This window comes from Anolis carolinensis, chromosome 1 (genome assembly GCF_035594765.1).
Source record: "Anolis carolinensis isolate JA03-04 chromosome 1, rAnoCar3.1.pri, whole genome shotgun sequence".
Lineage (NCBI taxonomy): Eukaryota > Metazoa > Chordata > Lepidosauria > Squamata > Dactyloidae > Anolis > Anolis carolinensis.
The window spans coordinates 20163523-20184068 of NC_085841.1; the positions used below are offsets into that span (position 1 = coordinate 20163523).

The 20546-nt window shown below is 41.3% G+C and overlaps 1 protein-coding gene and 1 long non-coding RNA gene across 2 annotated transcripts in view; one reads left to right on the forward strand and one right to left on the reverse strand.

Moving 5' to 3' along the window:
- Positions 1-20546, reverse strand: part of mal (mal, T cell differentiation protein) — a 45758-nt gene that overhangs the window by 12101 nt on the left and 13111 nt on the right. The window lies entirely within an intron of this gene.
- LOC134296261 (uncharacterized) overlaps positions 11115-20546 on the forward strand; it is a 17390-nt gene continuing 7958 nt past the window's right edge. The window contains exon 1 of the long non-coding RNA XR_010002889.1: positions 11115-11370. This is a non-coding gene — a long non-coding RNA (uncharacterized LOC134296261). The remainder of the gene's footprint in view (positions 11371-20546) is intronic.

Sequence of the window (20546 nt, forward strand, 5' to 3'; positions counted from 1 at the left end):
CATCCCATGACATTGCTGGACTTCCAGCGGAGGCCACACACACAATTCGAGTGGAAATGTTGTACGATGCTTCCCTCTCAACACAGGAGACTGTCCATGTTGTTTTGGCTCCAATAGAGCCAACACGGATCCTTGACACTCAGGCAATGCTTCCCGTGTGTGATGGGGGAAGCATTGCCGCAAGGAAATCCCTGCTGCCCCTCTGTTTCTTTGGCATCCCGCTTCTCTGAAGAAAGAGAGGGACGCTTTGCCTGGCTCAAGCAATAAGGTAAAGGTGAAGGTTTCCCCTGACGTTGTCCAGTCGTGACCGACTCTGGGGGTTGGTGCTCATCTCCATTTCTAGGGTGAAGAGCCGGTGTTGTCCATAGACACCTCCAAGGTCATGCAGCCAGCATGACTGCATGGAACACTGTTACCTTCCCGCCGGAGCAGTACCTATTGATCTACTCACATTTGCATGTTTTCAAACTGCTAGGTTGGCAGAAGCTGGAGTTACAGCGGGTGCTCACTCCGCTCCCCGGATTTGAACCTGGGACCTTTTGGTCTGCAAGTTCAGCAGCTCAGTGCTTTAACACACTGAGCCACCGGAGGCTCCGGCTCAAGCAATAGGGTCATAAAATGATCAAAGGTCTGGAGACCATGACTCCCTCTGAGGAGCTACTTAAAAAGCTGGGTATGTTTAGCCTGCAGAAGAGAAAGGAGACATGATAACCATATATAAATATTTGAAAGGATGTCATAAGAAAGAGAGAGCAGGCTTGTTTTCTGCTGCCCTGAAGACTAGGAACCTCTTCACACAGGGCTGAAATCGGCTGCATGTGCCAGATTAATCCAGGTCACTCACAGAGCCTGCTGGCTTCCATCAAACAACTCCTGCACAGCTCCGTGGGTGAAGGAGGGTGGAGCCAGCACATGCCACTGCCACGACAACATGGGAAGCTTTCCGTGTTGCCACTGGATTCCATGTGGCATGGAAGTCACACGCTGTATGCGCACTCCATGCTTCCCCCCATGGGAGCCAGGCGATGCGGGGCATGGGGCACCAGGTTCCCCACGCTCCCCGACAAAGTAGAGCAACTCGGCAGTTGTATGACAAGGATGTAAGACTCAGAACAATGGGTTCAAAGTACAGGAAAAGAGATTCCACCTGAACATTAAGAAGAACTTCCTGAGCATGTTCATCAGTCGTCAGTCAGGAGCCTAACTGGAAGTCACACAACGTTGTGTGATGGCCGGTGTGGGGCTCCATCCATTAGACGGGGTGAAAATGTCCAAGGATGCTAAATTCCTCCCATCTGATGAGGTTCTAATTCAATATTAATATCAAGTCAATACAAAGTTTATGATATGGTATAGTATATGATAGTATTTGTTGAGTCTCTTTATAATAGTAACTCTCAAGCAATCGGAAACTACATTTACCCAGCATCTGCCAATTCCCATGGGTGCTGGTTAACTGAGTCTACTGTAAAATGTCAGGTATAAATATATTCAGCAACATTTGCCCAATCTAGATCCACCATAATATATACTACCTTTGATGAATAAAGATTAAATGACAAAATCCAGCAAAGCCAGGATTAAAATAAACAAAGTGCATAAATCCAAAAGAGACCAATAACAACTATATATAAGCACATGGGCTGGGGACGATGGGACTTGTATGCCAACCCAACATATGGAGCATATATGGGCAGGGAAGGCTGAGGTAAAGGTCTGCAGCATAATGTACGTCTACTCAGTAGCCATTCCTTCCAAGTGTATTATATGTGCCCGGCCACGCGTTGCTGTGGCAAAATATGGTGGTCTGGGAAATAAAGTATTGAGGAATTGGTGGTAGTTAAGGGAAAGGGTAAACGTTTTCCCCAGACATTAAGTCCAGTCGTGTCTGACTCTGGGGGTTGGTGCTCATCTCCATTTCTAAGCCGAAGAGCCAGCGTTGTCCATAGACTCCTCCAAGGTCATGTGGGATGACTGCATAGAGCGGCGTTACCTTCCCGCCAGAGCAGTACCTATTGATGCACTCACATTTGCATGTTTTTGAACTTCTGGGTTGGCAGAAGCTGGGGCTAACAGTGGGGGCTCTCTCCGCTCCCCCAATTCAAACCTGCAGCCTTTCGGTCCAGAAGTTCAGCAGCTCAGCGCTTTAACACGCTGCGCCATCAGGGGATATTATTTCCTAAAGGTTGTGAATATACAATATTTCTGATTGGGTTTTTTTTGTCTGTTGGAGGCAAGTATGAATGCTGCAATTAGGAAAAATGATTAGGATGTAATGGCCTTGCAGCTTTAAAGCCTGGCTGCTTCCTCCCTGAGTGAATTTTTTGTTGGGAGGTGTTAGCTGGCCCTGATTCTTTCCTGTCTGGAATTCCCTTGTTTTCAGAGTGGTGTTGTTTGCAATATTTTATGTGCGTCTACTGTCTGTGGCCCTGAGAAAACAGAGGATTTGCCAGACTTTGATGATGGGAATACTTTGTTGGGAGGTGTTAGCTGGCCCTGATTGTTTCCTGTGTGGAATTCCCCTGTTTATTTACTGTCCTGGTTTTAGAGATTATATTGTTCTGCATTATTCTATCCCAGTAATTATTTCATATTAAAGTAGAATCTCACTTATCCAACATTCACTTATATAATGTTCTGGATTATCCAACGCAGTCTGCCTTTTCATAATCAATGTTTTTGTAGTCAGTGTTTTAAATTCATTGTGATATTGTAGTGGTAAATTTGTAAATACAGTACAGTAGAGTCTCACTTATCCAACATAAACAGGCTGGCAGAATATTGGATAAGCGAATATGTTGGATAATAAGGAGGCATTAAGGATAAGCCTATTAAACATCAAATTAGGTTATGATTTTACAAATGAAGCACCAAAATATCATCTTAGACAACAAATTTGGCAGAAAAAGTAGTTCAATACACAGTAATGCTATGTAGTAATTACTGTATTTACGAATTTAGCACCAAAATATCACGATATATTGAAAACATTGACTACAAAAATGCATTGGATAATCCAGAACATTGGATAAGCGAGTGTTGGATAAGTGAGACTCTACTGTAATTACTACATAGCATTACTGCGCATGGAACTACTTTTTCTGTCAAATTTGTTGTATAATATGATGTTTTGGTGCTTAATTTGTAAAACGATTACCTAATTTGATGTTTAATTGGCTTTTCCTGAATCCCTTCTTATTATCCAACATATTCACTTATCCTGCCGGCCTGTTTATGTTGGATAAGTGAGACTCTACTGTATATTGATAATCTTCTATTATCTGCTTAGAACTGGATTATATGAGGCTCCTTCTTCACAGCTGTATAAAATGCACACTGAAGTGGATTATATGGCAGTGTGGAGTCAAGATAATCCAGTGCAAAGCAGATAATGTAAGATTATAAATGGGTTATAGAGCTGTGTAGAAGGGCCTTGAGTCTACACTGCCATATAATCCAGTTAAAATCAGATAATCTGTGGAAGAAGACTCAGTGAGGCCTAAATCTGCCTGTCCCCTAACTGAAACCTGGCTGTCCCTTGGTTGCTAGGCAACCAAGTGGGCAGAGATTAGCCCTCTAAACTGGCAGCAATTGGATAAAAAAAATTATTGCTCTCCCTCTAATTAGGACTTTATTTTTCTTTTCTTTTTGTTGTATCAACCTGGAGGCATGTATGATGGGTTGTGTTGTCAAATTTCGAGGTTGCGGGGCCTGTACTTTTGTTGTTTTGTCCACTGCCCTGATGCCATCACTCTTTTATATATATAGATTGCAACATTAGCATCTTAAAATTGCAACCCTGGTTAATCAGTGCATCACTTTGATGGTATTTTGGAGTGGAGTCATTCTCTACCTCATTGGCATTCCAAAGGGGTTACACAGATAAATACAATTATGGTTGAAGTTTAACTCACTCTCTACACACTAATGGAAGCAAAGACATGCCATTAGAACAACGGATGTTGCCAACTAATCAGAATAAACACTTTGGAAATACTTTTGTTTTCCGGCTTTCAGTAAAAAAAGTTTTACTAGTTTCCTTTAATTCTGTTTACACAGACACCTGGGAAGGCACCATATAATTATTTTAGCTGCACATCCAAGACAAGTAAATTATGTCTAATATCAAGTCAACTGATGTCTGTCTAGCTTGATATTGTTTAAAGTAGGGTTGGTCAATTAAAATGGCCATGCCACACACAGAAATTCAAATGACTTATCTACATTTGCTCTCCCTCTCCCAACTACCACCTGCATTCACAAACAATAAGATGGCTAGACAACTATTCTGGTCTCTCATTCCTGAGATGCTCGTGGATGATGTAACTTGAGGATGATGTTCCCGATGTGAGGCTTTACCATTGGCTGATGGCTACCTAAGCTGCCTCAGAGTTCAGGCTTGGAATGGCCAATGATTTAAACTTCTGTTGCTTAACTAGTGTGGTAATTATTTATTTACATTTATTTACAGTATTTATATTCTGCCCTTCTCGCCCCAAAGGGGACTCAGGGCGGATTACAATGCACATATACATGGCAAACATTCAATGCCATTATTATACAACATATAGACAGACACTGAGGCAATTTCACATTTTCCAGCTCTGGCTTCATGAGGGTATGCTCAATTCCAGCCACAGGGAGAGCTGCCACTTCATCATCCACTTGTGACACCAAGTCCTTCAATGGTAGTACTTCCTCATTCCTTTCCACATGCTGCTGGCAGTTTTTATGGTGTCATAATTTAAGTTAAATTAGCCTCCCCACATAAGCGGTACCTAGAATTTTCTACTCTACAGATGCAACTGTTTTTTGAGCTGCTTAGGTGGGCAGCCCGACCCAAGAAGGCTGTGGTTGCTCTGTGAATGCATGTGAATTAAGATGGAGAGGTTTTAAACAGGTTCTTTTCCCCATTATGTCATACTTTGCAGAAAGTTGCATAAAGACTTACCCTAAAGGGTATATTTGCATTACACAATGTATTTGCATACATCTTTTTCTTACAGCTACATATTTGACCTGTAACCTACGACCTGAATCTCATAATTTGTCTCAGCCACAGTAAACCCACTAAATCAATAGAATGTATAATGTCAATAGGTTTAGCCAACCACATCTAGATGCTTTTGGTAAGGAAAATGAGACTTCTGATATTTATTACAGAACACACATTGTGATTCAGGAATCCTTATTCTAGCTAGTTAAAGTGTAGATGCAAGATTCAACAGCCTATATCAGTTGGTAGGGATTTTGTATCCATTCATTGTTAATAAGACATTAACCACATTTCTAAATTTATCTATTGTAATGAATGTGGGGAAAATTAAAACAGATAATTTCATCCATCCAGAAGTTGGAATCCCTGTGTATTCAGTAATGTTGTTATTGCTGCTATTTGTGCCTTCAGGTTTATTCTATCCCTCAGCATCCCTCTCATAATGATTTCTTGGCAAGATTAATAATAATAATAATAATAATAATAATAATAATAATAATAATAATAATAATAATAATAAAACTTTATTTATACCCCGCCACCATCTCCCCAACGGGGACTCGGGGCGGCTAACATGGGGCCATGCCCAGAGCAATACAATATAACAAAATATAAAACAACATAACATAGCATCATTAAAAATACAATAAATGCATCAACATCAAGAAATCAAAAAAACAGTAAAACAAGGGCAGGCCACGTGAACACAAAGATAAAACCTGGGGTGAGAGGGACATAGGGGTACTCCACTGCGGGCAGGGACATATGGAAGTGGGGTAATCTAGAGGATAGATGTTCGGGGTGGGAGTAACACAGAAATAACAGAAGTTACTCAATTGAGAAGTGGTTTGCCACTGGTCTGAATTTTATTACAACCACATAGCAACCAAAATAATCTCCCCAAGGAAAAAAGAGGCCACTTTTTTAAAAGATAGTTTTTATTCAAAGTATTTTAAATATTAAACTAAAATAAAGACATTGTAGAGTGAATAAAGGTACAAGCGTCCCTGAATTCTAGGATTTATTTATTTATTTATGATATTTCTATCCTGCCTTTCTCTACCCCAGAGGGAAGAGGTGGGTATGGGATGGGAACAGGGAAAAAGAAAGAAAGATATAGGAAAGAGGGGTAGGAGAGGGAAAAGGTTTGTTGACTTCTGATCTCCTTCATAGTGGTTTTATTTTTTCTCTGTCGCTTTTCTTTATTCTCCTCTCACTTTGCTTCTCCTTTTATTCCAGCCTTTCGGTTTCCCTTTGTGTCTCAATGATAATTGTGTTAATTTGTTCATATTTATGATTTCTAGGATTTTTACCAACCCTTGATATTTCATTTGCTCTCCAGCATCTCGCACAGACTATTCTTGCTGCTGTTGTTAAATAGGTTAAAAGTCTATTTTTGTTTTCTTCTATGTTTATATCTAATATTCCTAGTAAAAATATTCTGGTTTCAGTTCTATTTTCATATTTAAAATCTTTTGAATTATTTCTTTGAACCCCTTCTAATACACTTTTGCTTTACTTCACATCCACCACATATGATAGAAGGTGACTTCTTGAATTTTGCATTTCCAGCATTTGTTTTGGATGTTTTTGTTGATTTTTCCCAGAATTTGTGGAGTTATGTACCATTGGTACATCATCTTATACCAGTCTCTTTTAAGTCGTATGCACATGTAAATTTCAATGTATGGTTCCACGTAACTTTCCATTCTTCCATCTTTATTGGTCATCTAATATAGATAGCCCATTTGTTCATACACTCTTTTACCTGTTCCATTTCCGTATTCCATGCCAATAGTTTTTTTATGAATTTTCGTGATCAGTTTCTTCTGGTCACTTTTTGAAACAGGAGGTGAACAGACTGACTTCTACTGACTTAATGTTTTAAAAAGGTTTTTTCTAGACCTAAAATGAAAGGGGAGAGCTAAACATGGCCTTCCGCATCCCATAGAAGATATTTGAAGGAGACTTTTGGGAGCATGCAGTGGGGAGAATGAGGTCCTCCAAAGCTCCAGAGGCAGGGATATAATAATAATAATAATAATAATAATAATAATAATAATAATAATAATAACAACAACAACAATAACAACAACAACAACAACAACAATAGACTACAAACAGAGGCACAACTACATGGCCCAAATGATTCATTGGAACTTATGCCTCAAGTACCACCTCCCAGCAGCAAAGCACTGGTGGGATCACAAACCTGCAAAGGTAATGGAAAATGAACATGCAAAAATAGTGTGGGACTTTTGAATCCAGACTAACAAAGTTCTGGAACACAACACACCAGACATCACAGTTGTGGAAAAGAAAAAGGTTTGGATTATTGATGTCTCCATCCCAGGTGACAGTTGGATTGATGAAAAACAAAAGGAAAAACTCAGCCGCTCTCAGGACCTCAAGACTGAACTTCAAAGACTCTGGCAGAAACCAGTACAGGTAGTCCCGGTGGTGATCGACACACTGGGTGCCGTGCCAAAAGATCTCAGCCGGCATTTGGAAACAATAGGCATTGACAAAATTACGATCTGCCGACTGCAAAAGGCCACCCTACTGGGATCTGCACACATCATCCGAAAATACATCACACAGTCCTAGACACTTGGGAAGTGTTCGACTTGTGATTTTGTGATACGAATCCAGCATATATATCTTGTTTGTTGTGTCATACAATATAATAATTAATAATAATAATAATAATAATAATAATAATAATAATAATAACTACTTTATTTTTGTACCCTGCCCCCATCTCCCCAAAGGGACTCATGGAGCCAAGACCGGGTAATTACAATAAATAGAAACTAAAAATACATCAAAATAGAAGTACAAAGTTATACACATTAACATAGTAAATTAAAATGGTGACCATAGTATAGTTAAACATAATTTAGACACCAGAGTAAAAGTCATAAAAAAGAACTGGGCCAAAGTGTCAAAGACAGAACGCCACAAGATAAAAGATAACAGAGTTTATTGGAGTTACAGAACCAAAAATGCCCGTAAAAGACAAGGGCTAGGCAAACACTGGCCTTAAAAGTAAAAAGAGACAAGAAAAACGTTCAAAAGATAAACCGAATTAAACCGGAGTTTAATTCGCACTAAATCAAAATAGCTTGCTTCAGCCTGGGATTAAACAAACAGAAGCTGGTGAACAAAAGGTTCAAAAGAATGCAACTAATTGGCAGCAGATGCTTCTCTGCTGCCAAAAACAATGTTTGAGTAACTTAGAAGTTACTCCTCCACACAGCAGGCGAATTCCCAATACAAACACAGCAGACGAGGATTGAAGCAGTCAGCGTTGTCCCAGTCCGTTCCGAAGGTCATAAGGCAGATGCAGACGTTTGTAGTTCACCAGTTCCAACGACAGACACAGGTAGGAGAATCCGAGGCCGTAGTCAGTTCAGTCCGTAAATCCAGAGTAGCAGATGGCGTCCGTCAAGAAGACGACGGAAGGTCAAAGCTATTAAGATTAAGCAGAGGTTGCACAACAAAACCCCACACAATTCCTCCCGCCGTCTGAGCCCAATGTCCAGGATAACTTATGTAGTCAGCAAACGAATCACACCCGTCTTCAGGAAAACTTCCCACACAGATCCCAAGCGTTCGTCCAGATTACCTTGCCCAACGCAATTTGCAATTGCTCCCAATCCCCATTTTATGCCAGTTACAAGTCCTCATCGCTATCAGCTGTTCTCCTTAGCCCGGGCGTTTCCTCATCACTTTCCTCATCAGAACTGGAACACCTCTGACTACGCCCCACAGCATCCCCAGCTGTGGATCCCGTCCCGTCCCTCCAGCTTGTCCACAGGTCTAATCCTGAAGGTCCCCAATCGTCTTCCATAGTATCATTGCCAGTGGCACCCAAATCCTCCCTTACCCGAGTCCATTCCATATCATCTTCTTCCGAGCTAACCACCTCTTCCTCCATTCTCTCAGTAAACCCCTCAAAAGAATCTTCGTCAGATGGTTCTGCAAAGATATCTCGCAGCCGCTTCCTTTCTCGCTCCTCGAGAGTATCTGACTCTCGAGGAGTCTTACGCCCACGTCTCCCAGTAGTAGAGCCATGAGGCTCAACCATAACACAAAGTGCGCAGAGTGAATGTTGTAAACACAGTGGGTGAGGTAGATGACTAAAGTTCTACAATCAATAAGAGACTTGGGGTGGACACTGGAGCTATTTCCAACTGACGGAATAAGATAAAGTGCATCACATAAAGTAATGGTCACTGGAATGGGATCTGTCATGAGCATGAAAATTCATTCTCCAAAAGCATGCTGGAAAGGCCAAGTTTTTAAACTTTTCCTAAAGGCTAACAGTGTGGGGGCTTGCCTAATCTCCCTGAGGAGCGAGTTCCAGAGCCGGGAGGCCACCACGGAGAAGGCCCTCTCTCTCGTCCCCACCAGCCGTGCTTGTGACCGAGGCAGAACCGAGAGGAGGGCCTCCCCTGACGATCGAAGAGATCGCACAGGTTCATAGAGCTCCTTAGTCTCCCACAGTTATCCATCTTTGTTCATCTTTGCTGTAGCTGGCCATGCTATAAGGTCATTGTCAGCAGGGAGCCTTCAAGATCCTTTGAGAGCCTCTTGGAGCATATCCAGCTACAGGAAAATATCTGGACATATCTCTGCTGGTCTCCCCTCCCTCCAACAACATGGCAATGGCTCTGCTGCTTTAAAGGTTTGGGTTTGGTGAGGTAGCTGCACCAGGAGCCATGGCTACGAGACACACAGATACATCTCCCAACACAAGATCCCAGCCCTTATTTCAAAACTCGGCAATCCTTGGTAACATCTCAAAAAGACTTGCTCGTTTGTGTGAAAGTATTGACGCATGACTCCTCAAGGAAAGTTAGACTCAACAGCCCCAGGCGACAGGGGTTTTAAGTTTCCTTCCTGGTAAAAACATCCACTTTTAAGCAACACAGTGCCAACACTTTATTAATACTGTTACTGTGTATTCAGTAGGCCCATCATTTCCTTCCTACAAAACACTGGAAAAATGACTCTTTTGGACATTGTCTCTCCAAATTCTCCAACAAGCATTCCTTTACAAATCTGTTTAGGAGCAAAATGCTTAAAAGCTTCCAATTAGAATCCCTTTTTTCTCAGATCACAGTTTATCTTTAACTGCATTGCTTTAATTACAATATCCAGGATGGATCTCTTAAAACCTATGTCACCAGAAATAAACCCACCAACTGTCAATTGTCCCCAAAACCTAGCCCATATTCCTTCCCAACCTCCAGAGGGTGGACACAAATGAACAGAAAACAGCTTCAAATACAACCAATGTTCGTATATTAAAATTCCTGCCAGACCACTTGGCTAATCACCAGCTGAGGTTCGCAGACATTTAAACCTTCGGCCAATCAACAGCCAGGAACAGCCCCTTCACCTTTCTTTTTGTGTCAGGAGTGACTTGAGAATCTGTAAGTCGCTTCTGGTGTGAGAGAATTGGCCATCTGCAAGGACGTTGTTCAGGAGACGCCTAGATGTTTTGATGTTTTTACCATTCTTGTGGGAAGCTTCTCTCATGTCTCCGCATAGAGCTGGAGCTGACAGAGGGAGCTCATCCACGCTGTCCCCTAGTTGGATTCGAACCAGCAACCTTCAGGTCAGCAACCCAACCTTCAAGTCATCAGTCCTGCCAGCACAAGGGTTTAACCCACTGCGCCAGGGGCTCCTCCTTCACCCAATGACACCACAGATCCTAGAAGAGCTCCAATCCTCCCTGTTTGTCATGTTACCAAATAGGTGTCCTTTTCTATATAACACCCATGGGAACTACTTTCCACCAGTGTCCATTCTGCCCAGAGTTGAATAAATTCATTTCTGTTCCTGCCTTAAACTCTTACATGTTTCATTGGATCAATTGGGGGCTATAGCACACTAGGAAAACCCGAGATTTCAGACAACATATAGATGAGGGAATTCCAGCAACTAGAGTTTGTATACCAAACAACATCTACTGAAATGTCTGGTCTGTGTCTTCCAAAATTTCACAGGTGAAATCAGGGGTACATGTAGCCAAGCAGCATCGGATTGCAGAAATTATATATTTAGGATGAATACAAAAGCTAGGAGGGACTCCAGCAGTTTGCTTTTGCCATAACTTTCTTTGATTGTGCTCTCTCATTTTTCCTGCTGGGCTGAGTACTGATTCTTTTTGTAATTTTAACTTTGTTGGTGGCAACAGAAAGAAGAGAGAAAGTCGAAGGATGAGTCTTCAAAATGTGACATTGTTGGTTTTTAAGATGCAGCACTGATATTATATGGAAGATCCCTGTTTATCATAACAACAGTCTTCACTTGGTGTTTGTATCCAGTACCGAGCCTTATCTGCAACCCACATCTCTTCTTAGGTAAGACTTCTGGATTAGACCACTTTTCTCTAGCCATGCGCTGCATTTTGAAACTTCTAGGTGACACAGTATAACAAGAATGACTACTACTGAATGCAAGGGACAGCTTTCTGAGCTGCTGGGAAAGGACTTATTTCGAAATCACAGCTGCAGGGCATGTTTCCACACTACGTGTGAGTGCGTTTGGCCTGACTTTTGCTGAGTGCTTTCCACATAGGAAAACTGAGTTCCCTTTGAAGTGGACATTGCCAGCTTCATGCTTTCTTCTCCCCATGTGGGCATACATCTGTGATATTTATCACAAGCGGAACATGAGCAGGGGCATTCAGCCCAGGATGGCATAGCAAGAGATAAACATGTGTTTGGAACGCATGTTTGGCAACCCTAACATGGGATTGAGACTCCACTAGAAGAAGTGTGAAATAGCTGCCTTAGGTAGTACTGAGTATTTGGGCATGTGAAAATATGTGTACTGTGCACCATGATCAGGGCCCTTAAGTTAGTCTGAGCTCCTTTCATACTTCATGACTACTGCCACCTCAGATTCCGCATAGTAAGAAAGAAAGAAAGGTAGGATACAATAATAATAATAAAAAAAACAAGTATAGAAGTTTTATTTATATTCATTTTAATTGCATCTTACAAAATCCTAGGGTTTGTAACCTGATGTGAAGCACTGTCACTTTCTGAGAATTATATAAGGCTCTTAAAACTATACATTTCAGGACTCCTTGAAATGCAGCAATGGAAGCTAAAGTAGTATCATTTATAATACACATTTACAACTTGAGCATCCTTTATCAAGAATTCTGATATCTGAAATATTCCAAAATCCAAAATTGTCCACATGGGGGGCTGAAATAGTGCTACCATTGTTTTTCAATGCTTTAGTGTAAACAAACTTTGTTTCATCCATAAAATTATTTTGAAAATATTGTGTATAACATTGCCTTCAGGGTATGTGTATAAAGTGCATGTGAAACATAAATGAATTTCATGTTTAGACGTGGGTCCTATATCCAACATATCTCATTATATTCATATAAGCAGTTATTCCAAAATAATAGGAAGTTCAAACCATTTCTTTTTCCCAGTATTTTGGATAAGGGATATTTATTTATTTAAAATATTTATATCCTTCCTTTCTCTACCCCAGGGGGGACTCAACCTATATAGGACTTTTCCCTGTAACTGTATATTAGGGGGGAAAACCCCTAGTGCTTTCAGACAGAGAACAAAACACTTTCCCATCACCAGGGTTGAAATAAAATTTAACTTCTGGTTATATTGGGTTTTGTACATTGAAAACAAGTCCCTTTCTTCAGGTAACCAAGGCAGGGCTCCAGTTGTGGCTCTATGGTGGGATAAATACCATGCTGTAAGCAATTGCATTGTACAGAAGTAATATTGTATTCAAAGTTGTGCAAGCCCTGTCATACCAACATAAATTTGCACAAGCTTATGAGTCCTCCCAAGGAGGTTTCCTCAATGTAGATTTTAGCGGTGGGTGTGGAGTTGGATCAACAGCTGAGCAAAGAGATTGTGCACGGAGGTACCACCCATTCCATAATCAGTTGTAAAATAGCAAAATGTAATACTATTGCAGAACCAAGAATGTGTCTGAATTAGGTAAATAAAGCAGAAACCAGAATTCCAAGAAGCTCTAGAGTGATCCTGGTGTTTTGAGGTGTGGACTGCTGGATCTGCCTGGATCTGGCTTGATCCAGTGTCCATACATCAACCAAACCACTGCTGCGTCCTGGCAGACCTTTGTAGTGGCCATGCTGTGATCTCACCAGAAGCAACATCACCAACAAAGCTCTGCTAGGGAGCTGCCTTTGGCCAGTGAAACCACAATGGCAGCTATTATTATTATTATTATTATTATTATTATTATTATTATTATTATTATTTGTTTCATGCCCTCTCCCCTCAGTTCTCATTTGTTGTCTTCATAATATGTGACCATCACAACTAGTAGCCATTAGAAATTATATCCCCCAGGAATACCTCTGCTCTTCTTTTAACCCAAATTAATGGCCACTTTTTCATCATATAGAACCAAATACCACAATGTAACTATACACTTTTGGCATCATAGTATCTTTTTAAGTCCACAATTTGCCACCATGCTACTTCAATAAAAGAGTTACTTTCAAACAGGGATGTAAATACATATCCCTATTTTGTTCTCACATAATTACAATTGTATAGTCCCCACTAAAACATCTCAAAATGTTGTAGAAGAAATACTCTTTGTGGAAAAACTATTTTTGCACAAAAAGGTTTTTGTGCACACAAAAGAAGAGTTTACCATGTGGGAAACAAGGGTTTCTGTACAGGACCCAGTTCTTTGTGCAGGAAACAAGTTTTGACATTAACAACAAGGTATTTTTCTACTCAGATTAATTTTTTTGGATCACTTCAGGACATTCCAATAAAGAGCTGGGGGATCGTACAACATGGTCAGAATCTATAAACACAACCACCCAGTGACTGTCACTCCTATATTATTGGGATACTTCTAAAAAGCTTCTAAGGGCAATCACATAAATATAGACAGAGGTCATTTTTAGGCTTCCCTGTTGCATAAAGATAGAAGTGGAGACAGCATGAATGACATATGGGATGCATTGAAGGCAGTACATGTGGCTTCAGCTCCCCTACAGAAGCTAAAATTCCCCGTTTAGACATGGGCAGGTCTAATTACTAGTGATAACCAAGGTTACATCCTACTTCTATACACACCACCAATTTGCATTAAGACATAATGGTATTGGTAGTTTCCTTTTCAACCCATTTCCTAGTGATCTATCACTTCTCTACTAATGGTACCCACCTCATTGACTCACCAATCAATGTATTCACCACAACCCCAAGATCCCTCTAATGATTAGTCATTGACAACTTAGGCAATTTCGCATATACTGACAAAGCATACAAGTGAAGTAAGGTACATTTTATTCCAATATGGACCATTGTAGACTTCTTTGCATTTATATTCAGTTGCCTCTTCAAAGAGACCCTCTTGAACTTCTTCACATTTCATCTTTTCATAACCAGATTGAATAATCTTGCATAATGAACAACCTGGAGGCCACTTCACTACTGCTCTGGGTCAATCATGATCATCTTTGAAAGCATAAATCACCTGCTCTTTGGGGGATGTGCCTAACAGGCTCCTTTATTCAACACATGCTGAACCACCATACAAGAATAAAGGAGAGAAGTAAAACAGGGTCATAGCAGAAATCCCTTCCACCGCACAAATCTATGTAATCCACAAAAAAGAACACAAGTTTCTCTTTGTGTGGCCAGATTCCAGAGGTGAAAAGGTTCAGGATCATATACACTGTGTCCTTCATATGCAAAGTATCCTACAACGTAAGGCACTGGATGAGATTCTGTTCTGTACTGAAGAACCATAACACTCTGCCAAGCACAGCTATGCCCTTTCCCTGCACACTCAGCCTGCCTGTTTTCTGGCTGGGTTTCCTTCCCCAAAGCTATTCAGTGTCTGGGGAAGAATGAAAGGAAGATGAGGAACAATAGATTCCTTTTCTGTATCCAGCTACATGAAGATGGTGGCATCCTCCCAGACCTCCAGGAGACCCAGAGGACATCCCAACCCCTCTCCTCGGGAGGTATGGATCCGGCTGTCTGCTTGGTTGTCTTTCATCTCCCTCTGCACCTGTCTTTCCTCGGTCACTGAATGAATGGCCATGGGGAGGAACACCCCAGAGAGGGAAAGGTAGTGGATGAAATGGCTGGATTGCTCCATCTACCATGACCCAAAAAGCTGCAGAAGCATACATAACTCTGAATAATATGATGTCAGGCCCTTGGTTGCCTAAGGCAGAACTGCAAATGACCTCTCTCCCAACTCCCTCAAGTCAAGTCATCCACAGCCAGTCCAATTCTTTTATCACATGAGGCAGAAAACCCCACAGACCCCTTTCCTCATCCCCACCAGTGAAAAATACAAATACAGAGTTGTTGTATGTTTTCCGGGCTGTATGGCCATGTTCCAGAAGTATTGTCTCCTGACGTTTCGCCCACATCTATGGCAGGCATCCTCAGAGGTGGTGATACCACACAATCTCTGAGGATACCTGCCATAGATGTGGGCAAAATTTCAGGAAAGAATACTTCTGGAACATGGCCATACAGCCCGGAAAACATACAACAACCCTGTGATCCCGGCCATGCAAGCCTTCGACAACACAATATAAATACAATTGATAATAAGAGCTGACAATGTATAGCCTATGACAGCTAATGCCTATGCTTTAGGGAGTATACTATGCCCCCTTTAAAGCAGCTCCACTGGCTTCCGACAAGTTTCCAGGCTCAATTGAAAGCCCTATACACTTCAGGTCCAACCTATCTTCAAGACCACATCTCCTTCTATGAACCAGTGTGGGCATTGAGATCTGCTGGGGAGGGCCATCTCTCAGTCCCACCACCGTCTCAAGTACAATTGGTGGGGACAAGAGAGGCGGCCTTCTCAGTGGTGGCTCCCATCTCTGGAATACCTTCCCCCGCAAAGAAATTAGATTAGCCCCTACTCTTCAAGCCTTCCGGGTGAGTTTAAAAACATCTTCAGACAGGCCTTTGATCGTGAATAATCTATGGTCAGCTTGATGAACCACCTATTGTACTACTCCGCACTTTGATTGTTACGGCAGATAGCTGGCTTATTCACAGGTTCTACTGCATTTTAGGAATTTTTATAATTGTATACTTTTATAATTTTATTAGTGGGATTTTATATGCACTGTTCATTATACTTATGTCTTTGTATTTATATTGTGCATTTCTGTTTATAGCGGCACTTGGAATGCTTCTGTGAGCAGCCCGAGTCCCTTTGGGAAGATGGTGGCAGGGTATAAATAAAAAAAACTTTAATAATAATAATAATAATAACAACAACAACAACAACAGGGCTGGTTATTTGTGAACAACTATTCTAAGGCCAAGCAGAGTTTGCCAACACATTCCTAGCGGAACATAAATTCATTTGCATATTGGAAAGGTTTTGCATGCTTTGATAGGCTCGGGCAGCACAGGAATAGGTATAGAATGAGGAAAGGTGGGTGGCATTTCTGGAAGGAAGGCTGCCTATACAAGCATGCCCTCCAACTGTCTTGATTAGGAAGGGACAGTCTCAATTAATCCTCTATCCTCTCGGTTTTTTTTAAAGATGCTTTTAAAATGGCCGGGTTTCCCCCTTCTTCTTTGGCTTGTTTCAAATGCTGAGATCAAATTGCAAAAGGAGTTTAAACCATATTAACTCAGCAAGAGAGCACAGAGGAGGAGAATTTGCCTTTGCTGTACTCTCAAGCAAAAACAAACTGCTGCAGCCTCTTCAAGCTTATTTGTTCTTCCCCATTAGTAACTTATACCATGTTGACCAGGAGCCCTCGATGCCGCAGCGGGTTAAACTGCTGAGCTCCTGAACTTGCTGTCTGAAAGGTCAACGGTTCGAATTCAGGGAACGAGATGAACTCCTGCTGTTAGTCCCAGCTTCTGCCAACCTAGCAGTTTGAAAACATGCAAATGTGAGTAGATCAATAGACCAGAGGGAAGGTAACGGCGCTCCATGCAGTCATGCCGGCCACATGACCTTGCAGGTGTCTACGGACAACGTCGGCTCTTTGGCTTAGAAATGGAGATGAGCACCACACCCCAGAGTCGGACACATCTGGACTTGATGTCCTTTACCTTTACATTTTACCATGTTGACCATATATTTAAACTTGTTTGGTTTTCATCTGTGATATGTGCGTAAAGCTGTAGCAGCTACTCCCCAATCCACAGAAGACAATGTTTCAGATACTCCCAACAAACCCTGCATTGTTTTGTCTCTTTTTACATTCCTTCCTTTCTATCCCCCTCTAACCCCCCCCCCCCAACAAACTGCACAAGGGTGCTAGAGTTTTCTGTTCCCTAGCAGACCGCCTGGTTTAACAGGTTTCTGGCTCCTGCCTGCTGCATACCACGTAAAATCAAATGGACCATTAATCCTTCTCCCCTTTCCCTCCCCAGCACTTTCTATCCCCCTTTGCACACTGATCTTGCCACCACCCCTTGGCTAAATCTTTGCTCCCTATCAGATTTTCTGCTATTGTCCCGACTGGGTGGGAAGTTGGTTTTAAGCAGTGAAACTCTGCCCCAGTTCCCTAATCTTTCCCTGGGTGAGCACCACCTGTGCCAGCTTTAGTTCTTGCTATCTCCACAACAGCTCTCCTGTGTATTATCTGTTTGTTTAACAGAGGAAAAATAAACTGGGTGTGCTGGAATCTTTGGGCTTTTGCAACAAGCACACAATTTGGTCTCCTTCCCTTTGCTACTCCTTTTAGGTTGGTCTCTATAGAATGCGTGCCACTTGGATGTTTCAATTTCCATTTGCCGTAAATTTGCCCAGTGATCACCAGCATTTGGGAAATGGAATGGCAATACAAGTTGGTCAATATGACGTTGGAGAAGCTATGTCTCACCATATAGTAAATTAGGTGCAAACCACCCCTCTTTAACAAAAATAGGCATCTTTCTAGTTCATGCTATGGTAGAAACTGTTGTGTTGTTGAAGGCTTTCGTGGCCAGAATCACTGGGTTGCTGTGAGTTTTCCAGACTATATGGCCATGTTCCAGAAGCATTCTCTCCTGATGTTTCACCCACCTCTATGGCAGGCATCCTCAGAGGTTGTGAGGTTAGTTGGAAACGAGGCAAGTGGGGTTTATATTTCTGTGGAATGTCTAGGGTGGGAGTAAGGACAACACTCAAAAACAGGGGAATTCCAGAAAAGAAGCAATCAGGGTCAGCTAATCACCTCCCAACAAAGGATACCCCCCAGGCAGGAAGCAGCCAAGATTTCAAGCTGCAAGGCTATTCAATGCTAATCAAAGTGATCAATTGTAACATTCACACTTCCCTCAAGCAGACAAGTGTTCTTTCTCCCATCCTGGATGTTCCACAGATATATAAACCCCACTTGCCTAGTTTCCAACTAACCTCACAACCTCTGAGGATGCCTGCCATAGATGTGGGTGAAATGTCAGGAGAGAATGCTTCTGGAACACGACCATACAGCCCAGAAAACTCACAACAACCCAATGGATATGTTTATTACATTTTTATAATGTTTGCATTGTATTTTAAACCCCGAGTTCATTTTGTTCCATTTCAGCATCATTATGTGGATAACTTCAAAGCAGATACCAATATTTATAAGCTCTTTTAGTTGAGCAAAGTATTTGTGTGTATATTTGTACACTATTTCCCCCTTGTATGAATGTTTTCACCTCCACACTTTGCATTTTTTTATAAGGGGCATATTTTGTATGCAAATTCACCTGGCAAAAATCTTTTATTTAATCAGAGAACTGCATTACAAAATTTGAAAGGTAATTGTGTGTTCCCATCCGCATTATTAATTCAGGGAGTGTGAAATAGGTTGGTTAATATTCAAATGAGAACACAGCCAATTTCACCCATTCCCTAGCTAATAGCTTCTTTTATCAGCAATCAAGTTTTCAAGGTGTCTGCTAATTTTTTTAAAATTGCAACAATAGAGTACAGAACTAATATTTTCGCCCAGAATCAAAGCGTTAACTACCAGTTGTCAGACTCAGCTACTGAATACAGCTTTATTTTGGGGGAAACACACATGAAAACAGTAAGGGGGGCACTCCTTGAAGTAATCCAGATTGGACCTCTTCTTTGAAGCAAAAATTAAACTGTCCATCCAGATGTGAAGTAAAGGCGACCACTTGTGTGGATAGTTTTGTTAAATTCTCATCTGCTCATAGTCTGTTTTTCCTTTCATAATACAGTCGGCCTCCCCCTTTATGGATTTAACATTTGTGGATTTGATCATTCATGAATTTGATTAATATGGTCTCTCTAGAAATCTCCAGGTCTTCCACCATGACTCTGTGGTACAAGTTGTTCTTAGGGTTGTGCTAATGACCTCGAACCTTATCAGATGCAGACTTCTCTCTGTTTTTAGGTTTTGGCAAAAAAGGAGTCCCACAGAAGTCATTCCACAATGCACGGCCACTTCCGATGGCTGCCCATGGGAATCCATGTTGCCAGCACCTGAAAATGAAGAGAATACGTCCTTGCAAAAAACAGGAGAAAGTCAGAAATCACAGGAAAAAATGGGAAACAACGTAGGATAGGAAGCCATCTCAGAAGGCGGGGAAAGACAGTAGGGAACAAAGGAAGACAGTTCCCTCCACTTTCCCCCACTTTCCCCTACTTTTCCCCTACCTGACTGATGACTTTCCCAGAAATTCCTAGAAAACATTTCTCCCGGTATTTGTAGTTTCTCTAATGCAGTCCTATGGTTGACATCTGAAAGAAACTGGGCCCTAACAAAAGAATAAAAACTTTTTTTTACTTCAAATAATATCTTTCCAGGAAACTCTAGGTCCTCCAGTTCACCTCTGTGGTCATCTTACTCCAGCTGCATTGATGGCCAATTTTGTAATCTTTTTTTTTTTTTTATTCAAGTAAATTTTTATTGTGAAACCTCTTTTCAAAAAAAAAATACATTAAAAAGTGGGGGAACAATCATAGGGATAGGAAAGTAGGAAAGGATAGAACTACTCTATGGGTCTATCTACTCTGTACTATGTGTCTGTTTCCAGGGATAATGGGGTACGGGGAACCGGGCGGGGGGGTGAGGGGTTTCGTCAACTTCCAATCTCCTCCTTTGCGGTCTATACTTTTCGCATCATTAATATTCACTGTGGCATCCCCTACTCTTGTCTAGACCTTGCTTTATATCATTCTTACTTTCTCTTCTAGATCGTTATTATCATTTTCATTTTCCTTTGCAACATATATTTCTTTAATGATGACCAGTCTGTTTTTTTGCATTTCATTCCTTGGAAGTGTTTTAGTGTTTGAGTCAGTACGTCCATGTTCATAATATCCATTATCTTCAAAATCCATTGATCTATTGTTGGTTTCTCCTTTGATCTCCACACCTTGGCGTAATTGATCCTGGCCGCCGTTGATAAGAAGTGAAAGAGTTTCTCTTTGTTTTCTGCCATTTTATCATCGATTATACCCAGCAAGTAGTATTCTGGCTTCAATCGAATTTTTACCTTTAAGATTTTCTGTATCTCTTCATGAATCTCTGACCAATATTTCTTAGCCATTCTGC